Source organism: Protopterus annectens, chromosome 1.part1, assembly GCF_019279795.1.
Source record: "Protopterus annectens isolate FY-2018-M chromosome 1.part1, PAN1.0, whole genome shotgun sequence".
Lineage (NCBI taxonomy): Eukaryota > Metazoa > Chordata > Ceratodontiformes > Protopteridae > Protopterus > Protopterus annectens.
In genome coordinates this window covers 765,272,426-765,295,315 of record NC_056726.1, presented here as the reverse complement: position 1 = coordinate 765,295,315, position 22,890 = coordinate 765,272,426, and the positions used below count along the sequence as shown (strand labels likewise).

General features: G+C 42.9%; 1 protein-coding gene across 1 annotated transcript in view; it reads right to left on the bottom strand.

Annotated features, from left to right (window-relative positions):
• Positions 1-22,890, bottom strand: part of DCAF12 (DDB1 and CUL4 associated factor 12) — a 1,353,454-nt gene that overhangs the window by 7,404 nt on the left and 1,323,160 nt on the right. The gene's annotated exons all lie outside the window — the stretch shown is intronic.

The window sequence follows — 22,890 nt, the reverse complement described above, 5'->3', positions numbered from 1 at the left end:
GACAATCACGTGGCCAAAGTGGTTAGAAAAACATTTTATATAGCCCACCTAATCATAAAGGGATTCACATCTAGATCAGGGGAGGTCATCGTGCCTCTTTACTTATCCCTCATCAGGCCCATAATTGAGTACAATGCCCCTTTTGGGATGTACCTTACCAGACACCTGCAGCAACTGGAAAGACCCCAAAAGTACCTCACCAAGAGGATCAAAGGGCTCAAACAGATGCCATATGCTGCCCGGTTAAAGAAACTCCAGCTCTACTCAGTGGCATACCGTCTGTTCAGAGGCGATTTGTGCCTGACGTATAAAGCCATGTCCAACCCGGAATTAATGGACATGCTGCACCTCAGAAAATCCAAATCCCATCGAGCTCACGCTCGAGACTTGAACCTCAGCACTGAAATAAATAGGACATGCTGGAGGGACAGATTCATAACCCAGAGGCTCCCTTCACTCTGGAATAAAATCCCAGTCCAGGTTAGGCAGAGTCCCTCATTGACTCTCTTCAAGAGGAATCTTGATGAGTGGATGGGAGATCGTAGGTTTACCCCGGGTATCACTTCTGTGTCACTGTTAGACAGAGGCATAGTATACTAACCTCGAAAAAGGGCATAGCAAAATAAATTTAAAATGGGTGGCGAAAGCCAAACACATTCTGGCTAGGCTTATAAATGCCCTAGGGCAGATAGCCTAGTATGAACCTATGAACTAATGAAGTTGCTGCTAGCAAACAACCTTATATAGTTTATTGTTTCATCTACAAATAAAGTGTCTGTTGCCCTTAAGGAATAAATTGCCTGTATTATATTAAAAAAAATCATAGGCTAGTAATACTGCAATAATGAATGGAGGCCCCAAAACTAGGGACACATTTTAAACATTGCTTGTATAATCTTGGAAAGTTGCTAGAATAAGAGGTTTTCTGTTCCCATGCCTTTTCTGGAAGATAGGAAGACTGAAACTTAAATGGTCATCATTATGTAGTGAATTCAGTTCTCACTGATTTGCTAGAAAACCAGAAATTAAGAGGAACAGACCAAATGAATCACAAGGAAACACAAGCACTCTGCAAATGATTTACACACACCTGCTAATATACCTCTGCAAATGATTTACACACACCTGCTAATGCACCTCTGCAAAAGATTTACACACACCTGTTAATGCACCTCTGCAAATGATTTACACACACCTGCTAATGCACCTCTGCAAAAGATTTACACACACCTGTTAATGCACCTCTGCAAATGATTTACACACCTGCTAAAGCAGTCTGCAAATAAATCATAGTTCTGCAAATAACGAGCACTCTGCAAATAATGAGGGAATCGCTCTGCTAATAAACGGGCACACACTACTTAAATCATAGTTATGCAAATGAGGGAATCACAGTGCTAACATAGATAAATGGTGCGGAATAGCTATATCAAAACTCTACTTATATCACGCACAGATACACAGTTCTGCAAATAACGTGGGAAATTGGAATCTGCTTACAAAGGTAAACGGAGTGGACTTGCAGTAGCAAAACTCTACTTAAATCACAGATACACAGTTCTGCAAATATCTGCTTAAATAAAATAAATTATAGTTCTACAAATAATGAGCACTCTGCAAATAACTGTGCTAAATAATGAGCACTCTGCAAATAACTGTGCTAAATAATGAGTACTCTGCAAATAAAGAACAGTTTTGTACCTACCATAAATGTAGATGTCCGATAGGAATGCATCTGCAGTCCTTACAAATGGGTTGTCCTGTCGTCAGGCAGCCCTTCGGTCGGCCGGATTCCAAAGTCTGGGTCTGGCCTCGGCTGGTGTCGCACTTCACCCGACGTCATAGCTGCAGTTCTTCGGGTATAAAGGCATCAGCCAACGCCATTTTCCTCAGTGTTTCTTGCCCCAGATGCCAGGTGCCCTCTTGGATGGCTAAATTTGGATAAATGCCAATGTTGCCAAATAGTAGAGAGCAAACACATAAAATAAGCATGTATGTACATATATACAAACAAATACACCATAATAGATCCCCCCCAAGCTAGCTGAAAGGTGGCATGTACCCTAGGAGTACCACAGTGGGGAAGGCGGTGGGTAATCCTGACTGCAGATGCATTCCTATCGGACATCTACATTTATGGTAGGTACAAAACTGTACTATGTCCTTCAAGGATGCATCTGCAGTCCTTACAAATGGGTAGAATACCAAAGCCAAACTAGGGGAGGAGGAAAAAAGAGATTATGGTGTAGCTAGGATCCCTTGCAAAACAGCAGTGGCAAACCCTGCTCGGGATCTAGAGTATAATGGTAAATTATAATGCTTGGCAAATGTATGCACGGAGGTCCAAGTAGAAGCCTCTATAATGTCCTTGGTAGCCACCCCTCGTAGGAAAGCTGTAGTAGTGGCTGTAGCCCTTGTGGAGTGAGGCCTGATGTTCTCTGGAGTTTTCTTTCCGTGGAAGGAGTAACAAAATCTAATGCAATTTCCTATCCACTTGGAGATTGTTTGTTTTGAAATTGCTTTTCCTTCCCTTCCTGTTGCATATGCTACCAGAAGCTGGTCAGTTTTTCTATTTGACTTGGTCCTGTCCAGGTAGTAGCGTAATTGTCTATGCACATCCAAGGTATGTAACAGCCTTTCTCCCCTGTTCTGTGGGTTGGGGTAGAATGTAGGAAGGTGGATAGCCTGGTTTAAAGACACTCTGGATACCACCTTAGGCATAAATGTAGGATTTGTTCTCATGGACACTCTGTCTTGATGGAAGATCAGGAAGGGTTGCACCGCCATTAATGCCTGTAGTTCAGAAACCCTTCTTGCTGAGGTGATTGCCAGCAGGAAAGCAGTCTTCCAGGATAAGTATTGTAATTCTGCTGTTGCTGCTGGTTCGAAAGGAGGAAGTGTCAATTTTTCTAGCACAAAGTTCAAGTCCCATGCTGGCAATTGTGGTTTCCTAGGAGGTTTTACATTTTTAATTCCTCTCAGAAACTGCCTGAGCAGAGGATGTGAGAAGACAGGGGGATCCAAGGTGTATTCTGCCGAAATCGCTGATGCGTGTATCTTGATGGAGGAATTGGACAGGCCTGTATGGAAGAGCTCTGCCAAGTACTCCAGGATGTTGGCTATGTTTACCAGAGACACGTCTTTTCCCTTTGCAGTACTCCAAATGAGATATCTTTTCCATTTTGCTGCATAATTCTTTCTTGTTGAAGGTCTGCGAGCCTCAAGGATAATGTCTTTAACCCTTTGGGATAAATTTGGGTTAGTTGCTCTTATGTAATGTTCCAGGCAGTCAGTTGCAGAGTTTTCAGGCTTGGATGCAGGATGTTGTAGCTGTTCTGAGTTAACAGTAATGGGATTAGGGGTAGTGTCCACATTTGTTCCTGAGACATGCTCCTTAATAATGGGTACCAATGTTGTCTTGGCCAGTCTGGAGCTATTAGAATGATCCTTGGATGTTCCTCTTTGATCTTCAAAAGCACCTTGTGCATCAAAGGAAGTGGTGGGAATGCATATGCTGTCAGGTTTTTCCAACTGAAAGATAGGGAGTCCACCTTCCATGCAAGTGGGTGGTACGTCCTTGTGCAGAATTTCTTTAGCTGGTGATTGAGTGGGGATGCAAATAAGTCTATTTGTGGTAGTCCCCATTTTCTTGTGATGGCTCTGAAGATGTCCGGGTGCAGCTTCCATTCGTGGGCATCCGTGGTAGTTCTGCTTAATATGTCTGCTAGAATGTTTTCTTTTCCCGGTACAAAAATTGCTTGCAACTGAATGTTGTAGCTCAGAGCCACATTCCATAAGTCCATTGCCATCCGGCATAGAGGGTATGAATGTGTGCCTCCCTGTTTGTTGATGTACCACATAACTGTGGTGTTGTCTGTCCTTATCATCAACAGTCCTTCTTGGAGGAATGGTCTGAATGTCTGGATTGCCAATTTTACTGCCAGCATTTCCTTTAGGTTTATGTGTAGGTGCAGCTGATCTTGAGTCCATAAGCCTTGTATGCACTTGTCCAGCATGTGGGCCCCCCAACTGAGGTCTGAGGCATCCGTTGTGATGGTTTGGCTTGGTGGAATGCTGTAGAAGGGCAAACCTGTGTTCGATTGACAGGCCTGAGCCCACCCATAGGAACTCCTGCTTCAGGCATGGTATTAGTGGAATTTTGGTTTCTAGGCTGTGTTTGTGTTGAGACCATAAATTCTTCAAGTACCACTGTAGTTTTCTCATATGCAGTCTGGCATGAGTGACCAGAATTATGCAGGATGCCATGAAGCCCAGGGCTTGCAGTACTTTTCTTGCTGTTAGATGGTTCTGCTTTGTTAATGCCAAGAAATAGAGAGGGAGTTGTTCTTGTTTTTCCACAGTTAGGAATGCCATCTGCTTTGATGTGTCCAGCTCTGCACCTAAAAAGGTTATTCTTTGGGATGGTATCAGCCTTGACTTTTTTATATTGACTGTATATCCCAGGGCTTGCAGCAAGTAAATGACTCTTTGTAAATCTTCTGCTAGCTTGTTTTTGTTGTCCGCTTGTATCAGGCAGTCGTCCAGGTAGGGATAAATTTGGATTCCCTGAACTCTGCAATGAGCGATTACTGATGCCAGGCATTTCGTGAACACTCTGGGCGCAGTAGATAAGCCAAAGGGCAATGCTGAGAATTGATAATGCTCTGATCCGGCAAGAAATCGGAGGTATCTTCTGCAATTTGGTCGTATGGGGACGTGCAGGTATGCCTCCTTGAGATCTAGAGTTACCAGCCAAGACTCCTTGCCCAGCATGGGAAGAAGCTGCTGTAGAGTCAGCATTTTGAATTTTGGAACAATGAGGAATGTGTTTAAAGCGGACAGGTCGAGAATAGGCCTCCATTTTTTCTCTTTTCTGGGTACCAGGAAGAGTCTGGAGTAAAATCCCTTTCCTTGTTCCATAGATGGTACCTTTTCCACAGCTCTCATTCTTACTAATTGAGCTATTTGTTTTAGAGCTTCTGCCTTTTGATTTGGTGGAAGGTTTGGCATTCCCCTTTTTCCTGGTAGAGTATGGAAATGAAACCTGTAGCCTTGGTCTATAGTTTGCAAAATCCACTTGTCCCTTGTGATGTAATGCCAGTTCTCTGAAAATAAGGCTAGCTTTCCGCCTAAGGGTGCTGCTAGCTGTTCCCTGGTAGGCGGTGCCAGAGCCAAGTCACTGTGATTGTCCTGTTGCAGAGGTAGTGGCTGTGTCTGTGCCTCGCTGGTTGTTGCCCTGCCACTGGCGTCCCCTGTAGGCACCCCTGGATTGATTTCTGCCTCTTGAACGCATATTCCTGCCTCTCTGTGCTTTAGAGGAGTCTGGAAAGGACCAATTTTTGGAGGGCCAGTTCCTGCTAAACCTTGGAGGTTGGACCTGTAAGAAGTCTTTCACTGTTTGGACAGATTTTGCCTTCTCTTCCATTTTCTTCAGTACCTGCTGTGCAGGAGAACCAAATAAACTGACCTTGTCCATGGGAGCATCTAACAGTTTTGATTTGACATGGTCCGGCAAGGCCTGTTCTTTCAACCATGCATGCCTTCTGATAACTGTGCCAGTCATGGCTGATCTAAAGGAAGCCTCCAGTGCATCATAGCCGCATTTTAAAGAATGGTTACTAACTTGCTGAATGTTATGCACCATTTCCAGAACATATTTCTTATCTAAAGTTTCATCAAAGGACAGTTTCTTAGTTAACTGATCAAGCATAAACTCCTGATATTGGATCATATGAAATTGACAGTTCAAGGCCCTAGCTGACAGAGTAGCAGAGGTGTATACTTTTTTACCCCATCTCTCTAAGGACCTGGATTCCCTTTCAGAGGGGAGGGGATTTTTAGCAGAGGTAGATGCTACTGCCTTAGGCCCCTGGGAGATAGTCTCGGGATCTGCAAAAGGAGCCTTGTATAAATAAATGGTGATGTGTGTCCGGGACCCTGTAGAACCTATCGGGCTTAGCAGGGGCTGGAGGTAAGGAATCAGGAGCAGTACAAGCATCATTAAATGCATCATCTACAACAGAAAGAACTGGAGGTATAGCTAAAGGCCTATGTTGTGGTAAATGCAAAAAGGTCCTAAGCCTTTTCCTGGAGTCTGAGAAATCTTGGCCCTGCCACTGAAATTGTTCCCTCATGGCATGTAAGGTTTCCCCAAAGGAAAATTCCTCAGGTGGAGAGGCAGAAGGAATCGACTCTTCAGCATCAGAGTCTTCGTAAGGAGAATAAGGAGCCTCTGGAGGGTCTGTATTGTCTGAATCATCCGAGGAATCATCCGAGGATACTGGCTCAGGGGGCTCTGCTCTAGGTCTCTTCTCTGGAGGTGGATGAGAAGCCCTGTCTGGATGAGGCTGGGATCCCCTAATTAAAGAAATGAGATCCTCTGCCAAAGAAAGCATTTGGGAACTGGAGCTGGGCCTGTGAGAGGGGGGCTTAACAGGCACAGTCTTAGAAGCTTTAGCTGCTTTAGCCCTGGCAAAGGCCTTAATGGACATGGCTGCAGGAGGCCTAGCAGCTCCACGTGCAGGAGTAGATATATCCAAGGGTATAGTGTCCGATAATTCCTGAGAAACCACAACAGCAGGTTGGATTTCAGAAGCCGATTCTACCAGGTTAGAAGAGGCCTCGGTAGAAGGCATGGTTTCGGCTGAAGAAAGAACTGCTTGCTCGGTTTTGGCCGAAACCGAGACACTCGCGGTTTGCTTAACCGCGGTTTCGGCTGAAACCGCGGACCGCGAGTGTCGGTCCTTTTCTTTGCGTTTTTTGGTAATTTGTGCAGTCGGAGGATCCGACGGCATAATATAGGCAAAATCAGAGCCGAAAAACTGCTCAGCAAACTCCGACCGACGTCTAAGCGTCCGTCGGTTAAAAGAAGCACAGGCTAGACAAGCTGCTACATTGTGGTCTGGGCCTAAACAAGGTAAGCAGTAAGAATGGAAAACTTTACGAGGTATTTGTTTCCCACAAGTTAAACAGTTATTCACTTTTTCTGACATCGGCTGAGGCAAGAAAGAGTTCCCAACGGGGTACTTAGCTTTTTAGAAGTCTTCGAAGTAGTATTCGGTAGTAGTAATCTCTGGATCTGACCGACCGGCACTTGCGAACAGCTTCTGCTTGGCCACGGCAAGAAAGACTGAGGAAAATGGCGTCGGCTGATGCCTTTATACCCGAAGAACTGCAGCTATGACGTCAGGTGAAGTGCGACACCAGCCGAGGCCAGACCCAGACTTTGGAATCCGGCCGACCGAAGGGCTGCCTGACGACAGGACAACCCATTTGTAAGGACTGCAGATGCATCCTTGAAGGACATCAAGGAAATCACTCTGCTAAATAACGAGCACACATTCTACTTAAATTATAGTTCTGCAACTCTGCAAATAAGGAGGGAGTCACTCTGCTTACATAGATACACGGAGCGGACTGGCAGTAGCAACACTCCACTTAAATCACGCACGAAAACACAGTTCACTAATTAACATGCAAATCTGCTTACTAAGATAAACGGAGTGGACTGGCAATAAGTCAGTGATGCACAGTTCTACAAATATCTGCTGGCTTACACAGATACATGGAGCAGACTGGCAGCAATATGTACAGTAAAAGTTACTTGCCCCCCTTGTGCTGATAGGTTTTTGTCATTAGTGTCTGCTACCGTTATTTGCTGTTAGTGTCTGCTTCTAAAGTGCACTGAATAATAGATTCACAGTTCAAAGTTCTGACAACTACTCACTCTGCTTAAATCACTGAATAATAATGGATACAAATGAGGGAATTGCTCTGCTTAAATATATAAATAGAGCGGATTGCCAGTACTAACCAATAACTACAGTAAAACGTGACCCCCCAGCACTGAATAAAATTAACAATAAGAAACAACACATACACAGTTCTGCTGCACTGATGAACCATCTGGTCTTCTTAAGCCTTAAATAGATTTCTTGCCGTATATATACAGTTCTTCTTATATTTTCATTATACGCTGGGCCCCTAGTGTGCGTTCGTATCAGATAGCATAGCATACAGGTTTTTTTTTTTTTTTTTTTACCTGAAGCTGGAGGCTGAGCCCATTTCTCATCCTCCTGATGTGGGCAGACATTGCAGAACTTTTAAATTGTTCTGTTACTGTATTCCCTCCAAAATAGTTCAAGATAACAATCCAACGGCTGACGTCATTCACACACGCCTTGTAGGCTAGTGATGCGTGGTGTCGTTAGCCATAAATTTAAAGTTGTACCAAAAAATAAATAAATAAATAAATCATCCAAAAAAATTGGGAATTAAAGGGGCCACTCGGGGATTTGTGGCACCCCATTATTTTGCCCTCAAAATCGGTAAATGCCAAGGAATTCGGCATGGTTGAGAGGTCTGCATCAGTGTCCTATGCACATGGGTTAAAAAGGGCACACCTTCCTCAATTTCCAGCTCTTTCCTCAAAGTAAAGTAAAGAAACTGTCCTGAAATGAAACAAATCAACACAACTTATCTATTACAATTTTACTAAGGACTCTATGTTCTAACTATCTACACAGGAATAACGTCTCAGAGTCAGCTATTTTCAAAGACAGACAACATGGGGTAAGATCAACCTAATTCAGGAGTCATTCTTGAAAAGTACTGAATATTACTTGGAGGCACCAGTAGTATCCCAAGGTTCCACATCAGAAGTGCAAGACCAGACAAAAAATAAACTGTGGTTTACATATATTATTTTTATTTATTTAACATTTGTTGACCGGGCTAGTCTAACTGGATATATGTCCATTTTCAGTAGAGGCCCGGGGAGAAAAGCTCCAAAAGAACAGACAATTTAAAACAAAACAAAGGTATTAGGCAATATATGGACACAAAGAAATACATAATAGTTTACAAATGTTAACAATACAGCTGAAATAAAAGGAAAACCTCATTCCTTTAATTCTATACAAAAAATTAATTTTTTTTTATATATTTTTTTTTTAAGAGAGTACAAGGAAATAGGGAGGAGAGTAGTAGTGGAACAAAAAGACAAAAGGAAAGAGGAGAGAGAAATACAGAGAGGTTTGGTAGAAGTAAGGTAAGAAGGAGAAGTAAAATCTAATATGAGTAGCAAGGAGAAGGTATATAGATATATATATATATTTATTTATTTATTTTTTGTAGTGGTAACTTATTCCAGAGGCTGGGAATATGCTGAGTTAAGAACCTATCCCTACAGCAAGTCTTGTTTGTTTCCTGTTGTAGAGCTATTTCCCTAGTGCTGGTGTCTGCAAAGCCAAAGAAATACCAGGTCAAATAGGACTGGGTCTTTTAGGCTTCAAAAGCAAGATTTAGGTGACCTCAAAACTGCTAATAAGCTACCAAGTATAAAGTACAGTTTTGTACCTACCATAAATGTAGATGTCCGAACTGGATAGCATCTGCAGTCATAACAACTGGGTTGTCCTGTCGTCAGGCAGCCCTTCAGTCGGCCGGATTCCAAAGTCCGGGTCCGGCTTCGGCTGATGTCGCACTTCACCCGACGTCATCTCTGTTGGTCTTCAGGTATAAAGGCATCAGCCAACGCCATTTTCCTCAGTGTTTCTTGCCCCAGATGCCAGTAGCCCTCTTGAAGGCTAAAATTTGGATAGATGCCAATGTTTCCAAAAAGATAGAGGTAAACACAAAAATAAGCATGTATGTACATATATACAAACAAATACACCATAAAAGACTCCCCCCCCCACCAGCTAGCTATTAGGAGGGTAAACACCCTAGGAGTACCACAGAGGGGAAGGAGGGAGGGTAATCCTGACTGCAGATGCTATCCAGTTCGGACATCTACATTTATGGTAGGTACAAAACTGTACTATGTCCTTCATGGATGCATCTGCAGTCATAACAACTGGGTAGAATACCATAGCCAACTAGGGGAGGAGGATAAAAGCAGATTATGGTGTGTTTAGGATCCCTTGCAGTACAGCAGTGGCAAACCCTGCTCGGGATCTGGAATATAGAGGCAAATTATAATGCTTGGCAAATGTATGCACGGAGGTCCAAGTAGCCGCCTCAATAATGTCTTTGGTTGCCACTCCTCGTAAGAAGGCTGTGGTAGTGGCTGTTGCCCTTGTAGAATGAGGTCTTATGTTCTGTGGAATTGGTTTTCCATGGAAGGAGTAACAGAATCGTATGCAATTTCCTATCCATTTGGAGATTGTCTCTTTGGAAATAGCTTTTCCTTCCCTTCCTGTTGCATAGGCTACAAAAAGTTGGTCAGTCTTTCTGCTACTTTTTGTTCTGTCCAAGTAGTAGCGTAGCTGTCTATGTACATCCAAGGTATGCAGTATTCTTTTCTCTCTGTTTTGTGGGTTGGGAAAGAAGGTAGGTAGGTGGATTGCCTGGTTTAAAGACACTCTGGATACCACCTTAGGCATAAATGTAGGATTAGTCCTCATGGACACTCTATCTTGGTGGAAGATTATGAAGGGTTGCACTGCCATTAAGGCCTGTAGTTCTGAAACCCTCCTTGCTGAAGTAATTGCCAGTAGGAAAGCAGTTTTCCATGACAGGTGTTGTAGGTCTGCTGTTGCTGCTGGTTCAAAGGGTGATAGTGTCAACTTTTCTAGCACAAAGTTTAAGTCCCAAGCTGGTAATGGTGGTTTCCTTGGAGGTTTTACATTCTTGATTCCTCTGAGGAACTGCCTGAGCAAAGGGTGTGAAAAAAACAGGTGGATCAAAGCTGTATTCTGCTGAAATAGCTGATGCATGTATCTTGTTGGAGGAGTAGGACAGGCCTGAATGAAGAAGTTCGGCCAGATACTCCAGAATGTTAGGCATATCTATGTTTGACACATCTTTTCCTCTTTCAGTACTCCAAATGACAAACCTTTTCCATTTTCCAGCATAGTTCCTTCTTGTTGAAGGTCTGCGTGCTTCAAGAATAATGTCTTTAACTCTTTGGGAAAGTTCTGGATTAGCTGCTGCTATGTGATGTTCCATGCAGTCAGTTGCAACGCTTTTAGGATTGGATGTATGATGCTGTAGTTGTTCTGAGTTAACATCAAAGGCATCAGGGTATTGGCCACATATTGTTCGAGACATGCTCCTCAGCAGTGGGTACCAGTGTTGTCTTGGCCAGTTTGGAGCTATCAGGATTATCCTTGGACGTTCTTCCTTGATTTTTAGTAGTACTTTGTGTATCAAGGGAAGAGGTGGGAATGCATATGCTGTTAGGCCTTTCCAGCTGAAGGAGAGCGAATCCACTTTCCATGCTAGTGGGTGGAATGTCCTTGTGCAGAATTTTTTGAGCTGGTGATTGAGAGGTGATGCGAATAGATCTATCTGAGGCATTCCCCATTTCTTTGAGATGGTCTTGAAGATGTCCGGGTGCAGCTTCCATTCGTGGGCATCCGATGTGGTTCTGCTTAATATGTCTGCTTAATATGTCTGCTAGAGTATTTTCTTTTCCCGGTACAAATATTGCCTGTAACTGGATGTTGTAGCTGAGTGCCAGGGTCCACAGCTCCAAAGTCATTCTGCATAGGGGGTATGAATGAGTGCCTCCCTGTTTGTTGATGTACCACATGACTGTGGTGTTGTCTGTCCTTATCATCAACTGGCCCTCTTTGAGAAATGGTCTGAACTTTTGGATTGCCAGTTTTACTGCCAGCATTTCTTTTAGGTTGATGTGCAGGTGAAGTTGATCCTGTGTCCACAATCCTTGCACGCATTTGTCCAGCATGTGGGCCCCCCATCCCAGGTCTGAAGCGTCTGTTGTGATGGTCTGGCTTGCTTGACATCTGCGAAAGGGTAGGCCTGGGTTTGACTGGCATGCCTGAGCCCACCATAGGAACTCCTGTTTTAAGCATGGAATTAGTGGGATTTCTGTTTCTAGGCTGTGTCTGTGTTGGGACCATAAATTCTTTAGGTACCACTGTAGTTTTCTCATATGTAGTCTGGCAAATGGGACCAAGATTATGCATGATGCCATGAAGCCCAAGGCCTGCAGTACTTTTCTTGCTGTTAACTTGTTCAGTTTTGTTAGTGCCAAGAAGTAAAGAGGGAGTTCTTTTGTTTTCTGTAGTTAGGAATGCCATTTGTTTTACTGTGTCCAATTCTAAGCCCAAGAATGTCCTTGTTTGGGATGGTATCAGCCTTGACTTTTGTAAATTGACTGTGTATCCCAGTGCTTGTAGCAAGTAAATGACCCTTTGTAAATCTGTTGTCAGCTTGCTTTTGTTGTCCCCTTGTAGCAGGCAGTCATCCAGGTATGGTTAAATCTGATTTTCCTGTAGACTGAAATGGGCGAGTACTGCTGCCAGGCATTTTGTGAATACTCTGGGCAGTAGATAAGCCAAAGGGCAATGCTGAGAATTGATAGTGCTCTGATCCTGCAAGAAATCTGAGGTATCTTCTGCAGATTGGTCGAATGGGGACGTGCAGGTATGCCTCCTTGAGATCTAGAGTTACCAGCCAACACTCCTTGCCCAGCATGGGAAGAAGTTGCTGTAGGGTCAGCATTTTGAATTTTGGGACAATGATGTATGTATTTAAGGTGGACAGGTCGAGAATTGGTCTCCAACTTTTTTCCTTTCTTGGAACTAGGAATAGTCTGGAGTAGAACCCCTTTCCTTGCTCTGCTGTTGGCACTCTTTCCACAGCTCTCATGTTTGCTAACTCCATTATCTGTTGTAGAGCCTCTGTTTTTTGATTTGGAGGTAGATTTGGCATTCCTCTTTTGACTGGTAAAGTGTGGAAGTGGAACCGGTAACCTTGATCTATGGTTTGTAAAATCCACTTGTCTTTTGTTATATAGTGCCAGTTCTTTGAAAATAAGGTTAACTTTCCGCCTAGAGGAGCTGCTATTTGTTCCCTGGTAGGCGGATTTAGGGTTAAGTCACTGTGGTTGTGTTGAGTAATCTCTGGATCCGACCGACCGGCACTTGCGAATAGCTTCTGCTTCGGGCGCCACGCGGCAAGAAAGACTGAGGAAAATGGCGTCGGCTGATGCCTTTATACCCGAAGACCAACAGAGATGACGTCGGGTGAAGTGCGACATCAGCCGAAGCCGGACCCGGACTTTGGAATCCGGCCGACTGAAGGGCTGCCTGACGACAGGACAACCCAGTTGTTATGACTGCAGATGCATCCATGAAGGACATCAAGAGTTCTGCTAATTTTTCAGGATAGTTGGAAGGATTTATGGCCTTTAATTTTCTAAGCTACAAATCTATGAGGCATTTTTAACTGAGTAATATGAGTAGACCTGTATATATGAAAGAGGGCCCTCTATCGGATGACTGGTCTGACAATGAAAGAGCACAGTGGTAGAATGACTGCTCTGGATCTTTAAGAGATTCCCTAAAAATGAACTGGGCCAGATGGAAGGATTTTCTGATTATGAAGAAAACATAAAAATGAAATGACAGGAAGCTGTCCGCACAAATAGCCTATGAATCCATCTGTCTGAAGACTGCCATTTATACCATATGAGGGGAGAGCAGATTTTTTGCCAACTACTACTAAGCTGCACTTTTTTTTTTTAAATTTAACTTGTGACCATTTTCAATACACCACGAATGTGTACATTCCAGCCCCAGATGGAATTGTTTGGTATCAGTGCTCACTGTTACATGAAACTGCTGTATCTTGGAGTATGGGAATACATCAATTTATACTGTGAGATAATTATAACTTCAGACTTGGTATGTATTCTCCTCATTCATACTTGCAGTTCTATTATGTTGAGTACTGCAGTTACAGTAGCTGGAATTTCAACAAGCACACACATTCATGGTATGAAACTTGAATGCCCAATGTGCAAGACAAAGGTTTCAGACTCCCTCGGCTGTCTAAAGCAGAAGCTCCACTCCTCAGCAGTTACCTATTGCAATTCCAAGACTCAAGTGTAAGCCTCAAGAGCCCCAGGATTACAAGAAAAAAAACTTCCAAAAATACAGGAGAACAGAAAATGTTGAACACTGCTGTTCTCTAGTAAAAGTTTTTTTGCCGGGGGCAAGCCCCCACCCCCAGACTTATACAGTGGATATAAAAAGTGCACACATCCCTGTTAAACTGCCAGATTTTTGTGATATAAAAATGAGACCACAATAAATCATTTAAAAACTTTTCCCACCTTTAATGTGCCCTATAACCTGTACAATTCAATTGAAAAACAAATCTGCTAGGGGGAAAACAAAAAATATTCAATAAGCTGGTTGCATAAGTGTGCACACCCTTAAACTAATACTTTGGTGAATCACCTTTTGATTTAATTACAGAATTCAGTCTTCTTTGGTAGGAGTCTATCAGCACGCCACTTCTTCACTTGGCAATATTTGCCCACTCTTCCTTGCAAAAGTGCTCCAGATCTGTCAGATTGCAAGGGCATCTCTTGTGCACAGCCCTCTTCATGTCACCCCACACATTTTCTATTGGATTTAGGTCTGGGCTCTGGCTGGCCCATTACAAAACTTTAATTTTCTTCTGCTGAAGCCATCCTTTTGTTGATTTGGATGTATGCTTGGGGTCATTGTCATGTTGAAAGGTGAACTTCATCTTCAGATTTCAAGCAAACGCCTGAAGGTTTTGGGCCAAAAGTGACTGGTATTTGGAACTGTTCATAATTCCCTCCACCTCGTCTAAAGCCCCAGTTCCAGCTGAAGAAAGGCAACCCCAAAGCATGATAATGCCACTACCATGCTTCACCATGGGGATGGTGTTCTTGTGGTGATGCGAAGTGTTGTTTTTGCACCAAACGTACCTTTTAGAATTGTGGCCAAAAAGTTCAACCTTGGTTTTATCAGACCATAACACATTTTCCCACATGCTTTTGGGAGACTTGACGTATTGTTTTGCAAATTTTAGCAGGGTCTGGATGTTTTTGTGTGTAAGAAAAGGCTTCCTTCTTGCAACCCTACCCCATAGTCCAGACATAAGGAGAATACGGGAGATTGTTGTCACATGTAGTACACAACTAGTACTTGCCAGAAATTCCTGCAGCTACTTCAGTGTTGCTGTAGGTCTCTTGGCAGCCCCCCTGACCAGTTTTCGTCTTGCCTTTTCATCAATTTTGGAGGAACATCCAATTCTTTGCAACGTCACTGTTGTCCCATATTTTCTCCACTTTTTGATGACTGTCTTCACTGTGTTCCATGGTATATCCAATGCTATGGAAATTTTTTTTGTACTCCTCTCCTGACTGATAACTTTCAACAATGAGATCCCTTTGATACTTTGTAAGCTCTCTGCGAACCATGGCTTTTGCTGTAGCAGGCAACTGAGTAAATGTCAGGAAAATCCTACTAGGACAGCTTAACTTTATTTGGGGTTAATCAGAGTCTCTTTAATTGATGGCAGGAGACTGAATGCTATAATTAAATCAAAAGGTGCTTCAACAAAGTATTAGTTTAAGGGTGTGCACACTTACACAACCAGCTTATTGCACATTTTTTATATTTTCCCCCAACAGATTTGTTTTTCAACTGAATTTTACAGATATAGTCACAATAAAGGTGGGAAAAGTTTTGAAATTATTTATTGCGGTCTCATTTTTTTTATATCACAAAAACCTGGCATTTTAACAGAGGTGTGTGCACTTTTTATATCCACTGTAAATACCAGCTCTAAGATCGCACTCTTGGAGAAAAGTAAATATTCAGAGAAACAGTTACCTCAGACACAGTAAATCTGCATTTTTGGGACACACTCTAAGGATCCTTGGAATATCACTGTTACCCTCCCTAGCTCAAGTATGAGTAGATGGAATACTCTTCCAGACAATATGGGGTGGAGGTTACTTGTATTGTTTTGATGCTCACTGGAAGTACATGTCTGGGATCAGCCATTAAGGAACAATGGAGGATACAATGATGGAGTGTTAAGCTAAGGATCAGAAAATATTCAGAAGATTTGCAGTGGTTGGATGGAGTGTCTATCTCAGGTAGTCAACAGAGTGATAACATTTCATGAAAAAAGAGAAAAGGACACTTGCAGCAGTATAATAAATGAGCTTCTTACTCACCCAGCCATCACCTGGACCTTTTTTTCAGCAGATGAATATCCTCTACTAGCGTATGGTGCCAACTTTTGCATTCTGCTGTGCCACAATCACTTGTCGACATGTGCAACTACATGAAAAAAAGAAGTTATGTACTCACCATAATGTTCCATCTGTGTTGTCCATTTTCATTCTTCCTCAACTAATGGGTTTGGATCCAATCCCTCAGATCGGACTTGGCTGTTGCTAAACCTTGTGGCAACCAAAACACTCTCAAGCCTCTCCCTTACCCATAATGAACCAGCCTCAAGTACCTCAGATCTTGTTTGCCGACTTTAGTAGAAAGAAAATATTTGCAGTCAAACAGGAAGAGGACTACATCTGGAGCTCAATACAATGGACAGTCATGTCCTGTAACTACTCATTTTTCTAGAAGTTTACACAGGATGGGGGTTGTTGTGTGGGGAGTTGAGGAAGAAAGAAAATGGACAACACAGATGAAACATTATGGTGAGTACATAACTTCTTTATCTGATGTTGCCAATTTTCATTCTATTCTCAACTGATGGGACAGAGACTCAAAAAAGGATATACCCGAGTACCATTGATCCAAATGGTGCTCTACCTTTGGAGGCCACATCCAGTTTGTAATGAGTAATAAAAGTATGGGGAGTAGCCTAAGTTGCTGCTGTGCATGCATCATCCATGGACATTATGGATTGAAATACTGAAGAGGTGGCCACAGATCTAGTTGAATGGGCCAGTAACGGTTTTAGTAGAGTAATGTCTAATTTGTTATAAACAAATGAAATACAATCAGTTAGCCACTTAGATAATGTAACTTTGGCAAATGGTTTTCCCAATTTTACTTCTCTGAATGAAACAAACAATTGGTCAGTTTTTCTGACATCTTTTGCTCTATGTTGGTAAAAACGTAATTGTTTGTGGACATCCAATAAATGCAACACGTATTCGGTTTTGTTAGCAAATTTAGGAAAGAATACTGGTAAATTAATGGATTGATTGATAATAGATTCTGACACCGCCTTAGGAAAAAAGGAGTCTGTAAGCATGGTGATTTAGAGGACAAGGGTTGAATCTCAGAAATTCGTCTGGCAAGAGGTAATAGCTGCCAGAAAAACTGTCTTCCAAGAAAGGTATTTAAGGTCACATGGAGCTGCTGGTTCAAAGGGGGACTGAGTAAATGCCTACAGTACCAGATTCAGGTCCCATGGGGGAGTAGGATCTTTAAAAGGGGGTCTGAGAAGAAGTGTGCCTTTCCAGAAGGTTTTGCTCAATTTAGGAGATGTGAGAACCACCATCAAAACCAATGTGAAAATTTGATATCGCTGCTAACTGAATTTTAACAGTAGATGCTCTAGCTCCTTCTTTAAAAAATGTGCCAGAAATTCAAAGATATTATGTACACTGAGGCTGAAAAAAGTTCAATATTATTTTGATGAGCCCAGAAAACAAACCTCTTCCATTTGATGGAATTGAGTTTTCTGTTAGAGGGTTTATGGAAAGATAAAAATATCTGACGGACAGGTTGACGACAGCATAGGTTGTCTGGCTATTAATGGAACTGGAGAAGCCAGGCAGTCCACCTGAGGTTGGTTATGTCTGGAAGAATCATGCCTGTCGGGTATGCAGTCAGCTCCAGAATCCAAGGTTGGTGAATTAAGTGAGGCCAAAGGTAGGGGAATCAAACCTGTCAAGGCCAGAAGGGTGCAATGAGGATGTTTTTGCTCTTCAACATGGCAGCTTTCTGTAGGAATTTTGGAATTAGCGGAAAGGGTGGATAAGCATAGAGTAAACTCGGGGGGGGGGGGGACAACTGTGAAGTAGAATATCCCTCCGGAATCCCCCCTGCGGAGGAATTAGGGCAAACAAGTTCCTGCATTTGTTGTTTAGGAGAGAAGCAAACAGATTGCAGCAAGACTGTCCCCCCCATTGATGGAAAATCAATTTCATGACATTCTTGTTGAGAGACTATTCGTGAGGTAGAAGAATGTACCTGCTTAGTTTGTCTGCTATCACATTGGATTTCACTGGAATGTGCGTTATGAAAAAGCAGTTGGATAGATGGCCTACTGCCACACTCTGAGAGCTTCTCAACAATAAGGCGTAGGATCTGATCCCTCCTTGTTTGCTGAGGTACCAAACTACTGACATATTGTCCATTTGAACTGTAACTGTCCCCAAAGGGAGACCACCCTGGAAGCCCTGCAATGCTAAAAGCACTGCTCTCATTTCTATAACAATGATGTGCAAGTTGGCCTCTTCGGGGGACCAAGTGCCTTGGATTGTTTTCCACAGAAAATGCCCCTCCCACCCTAGCTAGGAAGCGTCAGTGGTCACTATGGCCTTGGCCTGAGGGGGAATGGATGGCCTTGTAGAACCCGATCAGATTGAATCCACCACTTGAGATTTCCCCTGCATGTCTCAGTGATTTGCATCTGACAAGACACTGGCTGGTAAAGTATTGACCATAGTGTGGTTATCATCCACTGAAGTATTCTCATTTAAAATCTGGCCAAAGGTACTAATGTTATCACCTCTGCCACTGATCCAAGAGCTTGAAGGACCAGGCAGGCTGAAATCTTGTTACTGCAGATTATATTTCTGACCTGTGATCTTATGGTCTGAACTCGAGGGTGGTAGTGAAGCTATGGTCGACTTTGTGTTGAGAATTGCTTCTATGAATTCTAGGGTCTGAGTTGGTTCTAATTGGGACTTTTTGTAGTTTACGGTTATCTCCAGAAATGACCAAGTCTGTAGAACTTGGTCTCTTACTCTTATCAACTGATGCATGGTTGGAGTGGAAATCAGTCAGTCGTCTAGATATGGAAACATCCAGAATCCTTGCAGTCGCAATTGAGTTGCTACTACTGCCATGCACTTGGTAAACACCCTGGGGGCTGTGGTGAGACCAAAGGGCACAACTCTGAATTGGTAATGACAGGATCCCAGCTGGAAGCATAAATATCTTGTGGATCGTCTGTTCATCTTTATATGATAGTACGCATCCTGAAGTTCTGTTGAGCACATCCAGTCGTCCTTGCCCAGAAATGAGAGAATGGACTGAACTGTGATCATCTGAAACTTGGTTTGTCTAACGAACTTGTTTAAGATACTAAGATCCAAAATTGGTCTCCAGTCCTCTGTTTTCTTTGGCACTAAAAAAAAAAAAAACCCTGAGTAAGTTCCGGATTCTATCTGGTCTGGTGGGACCTCTTGGATGACTCTTTTCTAGCAGCTTTTGAATTTGAATTGCTGCTTGTTCCCTCTGACTGGGTGGAACATTGGGGATTTTTCACGAGTTTGGGGAAGGAAGGGGAAAAGGAATTACATAACCTGTGGAAATAATCCTCTGCAATAAGTATCTTAAGTCTAACCAGGCTCTCTGGTACAAGGATACAAATCCACCGACTGCCTTTACAAATGGGCAATCCGGCCTCCTTTCAGGAGCGCTGGTAGGGTCTGTTAAAGTAGGATTGTCTGGACCCCTGGTTTTGTGGGCCACCTCTGCCATGTGAGCATTGTCGTGGTGGAATCTCTTCTGTGCGTGTCCTAGAATGGACTGAGAGACTTCTAGAACCACATCTTTCGACCATTCATTGATTCCTGGAAAAGGATCTTTGAGGGGTTGAAAAAAGTACTCCCACTGCAGACAGGGTCTTTCCATCCTTTTCACACCTATATAGTGTGTCCTCTACGTTGGGGCCAAAGACTTGCCGTCAAAGGAAGCACTGACGAATGAAGACTTGATGTCTCTGGAAAATCATACAAGTGTATCCAGGCATGCCTCCTAATAGAAATACCTGAACCCACTGCCCTTGAGGTCTCTTTGGCTACATGCGAAACCCACCTCATGGAAGAATTGGAAATGGATTGCAAGGTAGCCAACTGAGAAGCCATAGATGATTGAACTTCATCAGAAACGGCTCAGAGAAGGTATTTGACAACTCCTTAAAATAATTCCTCTGAAGTCTTGTAAAATGTGCTGAATAATTCAGTCACCTTAAAGAGAAGGTCACTGAAGCACAGAAATGCTTCCCTAATCTGTCCATTGCCCGAGATCCACTGTTGGGGGGATGGACAGTGGAACTCTCCTCAGCAAATTCCTTTTTGGTGGCCACCGCTACAATCATGGCATCAACGGTCACCCCTTTCCCCCAAAATTGTTTGCCTACAGGTGGTGCCATAATTTTATCTGGTCTCTGAGGTATAGGCTAAATGGTGTCAGGTTCCTTCCATGCCTGCCGAAAAATCAACTTGATAAGCTCATCGGTGGGTGAAGTCACCCGGGAGGTAGCTGGGCCAGTACCAAAGGCCTGCAGGAACACATACTACTTGGACAAAGGGTTGCTGGGTGTCTGACCACCTCTCTGCTTAAGGATTTCAAGGATGTCTCCAAATGAGACATCTTCAGGAGGTGACCGTAGGGACCCTTCACCTTTATCAAAATCTGTATCTTCTGTGATAAACTCCTCTGGTGAGTCCAGGTGCTTCCTCTTGCATGTCTTCTTCTTAGGGACCTCCTCCATGGGATGTTCTGGACAAGTATCAGAAGAAGAAATCCAAATTGGGGCCTTGGCATGGGCTGTCTCTGTGGAAAGACTTGGTAAGACTCTCAATGCTGAGATGTCAGAGCTGAAGATTTAGAATACATAGGGGTTGGATCTCCCTGTTCCACTGAAGCAGAGAAAACTAACTTCACAGCCTTAAAGGCAGATTTGCCTAGAGAAAGAAAAGACCTCAGATCCAAAAAGGCAAGCTTTTGGACTGCAGCCCTCCCCTGCCCCAAGGGCAAAATCCCAGAGGTGGAAGCCGGAGCAGAGCCATCCAATGCACAGGCTCTGAGGTGCAGAGATGGCTATGAAATCTAAATCAACTGCAACACCTTGGATCCAACATGGAAGCTTCAGCACCGAGAACTCCCTGGATCCGATGGGACTGGAGCATTCACAGAAAGCTTCAGATCCGATGGATAAGACAATCCTCGGATCCGGGCCAGACGGATCTGGATGGCTAGGATCCAGGAACTCAGACCACCGAAGGAGTCAAAGGAGGAAATTGCAGTGGGGGTGTAGCAGTGGAACAGACCTGCTGACCCAGAGTGGTAGGAGCCAAAGGGGCACCCATCTGACCCCATGCAGAGAGAATTTTTCTCACTACTCTTTCCACATCTTCTTCTGTAAGACTCCTGGAAAAATGAGCAGACAAGACTGAAACGGACCTGCGTCTATCCAAAAAATGGGAAGATACCCTAGAGAGTACTGGATCCACCGAAGGTGAATACCTAGTCCTTGGCATTACAATAAAAGTAGAAGGACTAGCTACAGCCAGATCCGAGGTAGTGGGATCAGTCAATTTTAATTTCTTTGCACCCGAGGACATCAGATCAGACAATTTCGGCTTTTTAGGATTCCAGGGTGAAGTTAGATCTCTTTTCTTTCTTTCTTTAAACAAAAGCATCTTTATCAAATCATCACTTATGACATAGGCAATCATGCATTTATATACATGAAAACAAACCACAGTGACACTATCCTATTTGCAAGCATTTTACATCACAAACCATACTGACACAAACCCAGTTGCAAGCATTATACATCCCTTATAATCTACCCAATCATTTTCAAACGTTACACAGCTCATTTAAGTCCTGCATTCTTTTAAACCTCATTCCTCCACTGTATGTACTGTTCCCACATTTCCTATTTTTTCCTACATAGTTTGCTCCTACCCCTTTTCTAAAGATCTCAATTCTGTTGTTTATCTCTGTCACTATATTAACTACTTCTAGTACAGTTGGTTTAGATTTTGATTTCCATTTTCTAGTAACTGTTTTTTGGCAGCCACCATAATTAGACACAGCATGACCTGACCATGTCTAGGCAAATCCAATTCTGTATCATAGCTCAGAATAATCATCTCCTTTGTCATGCCAGTCTGACCGCCCAGCATCTCAGACAGTGCATCTTGCAGGGAATCCTTAATGTCTGCTAACTCACTGTACTTCCAGAAAATATGTTCCAAATTACCTCTTTCTTCCCTGTTATACCCTCAAATTTTACTGTTTATCTGAGGCAAAATTCTCTGGAGTCTACTTGGGGTATAAAATATCTATATAAACATTTTCAAGCAAAAATCCTAAATCTTCTAGATTTTGTTGCATATTTGGAAACATACACATATATTCTCCCACTGTTTTTTCATGAATTGCTTATCCAATCTCTCTTCCCAATCCTTTCTGACCACCTCTGATCGAGTCTTATACTTATGAAATATTTTATATACTCTACTAATTATTCCATTTTTAATGGTGGCTTCTGTTCTAGATTCTATGAAAAACTCTAACAGTGCTGGTTGTTCATTTATGACCCCCCCCCATTTCTTTCTCTTTGCCTATACTCTGATATCAATCCTTGACTGGGAAGGCAATCTCTAAACTGCAGTCCAAATAAAATCTTGGCGTCTTCCCATTCTATCATCTTTCCCTCTCTAGTTACTTGCTCCCAATACCTTGGTTCCTTTGCCAGTTTCTCCAATAAACTCCAGACCCCTCTTGCATATTTTCTATATCCCTAATTGCAATCATCCCTATTGGCAGAATCCCCTTTCTCCATTCTCGTGTTGGCTTTGTACTTGTAATATTCTGTATGATTATTGTTATTCTCCTTAAAGGCCTGCATCCAAAATTGCAGTCTCTCCTTGCTCCCCCTTGTTTCATCACCCCCCTTTCTACTTTGAATTATAGTTTTCTGCTTGTGCTATGTACAGGAGCCTTAACTGCGTAGCTATGAAATATCTCTTCAATTTAGGTAATCCCAATCCACACTGTTCTACTGGAAGAGTCAGCTTATCCCACTTGACTCTTGCCATCTTCCCGTTCCAGATAAAGTCCTTCAGCTCTTTATTAATTGCTATCCACA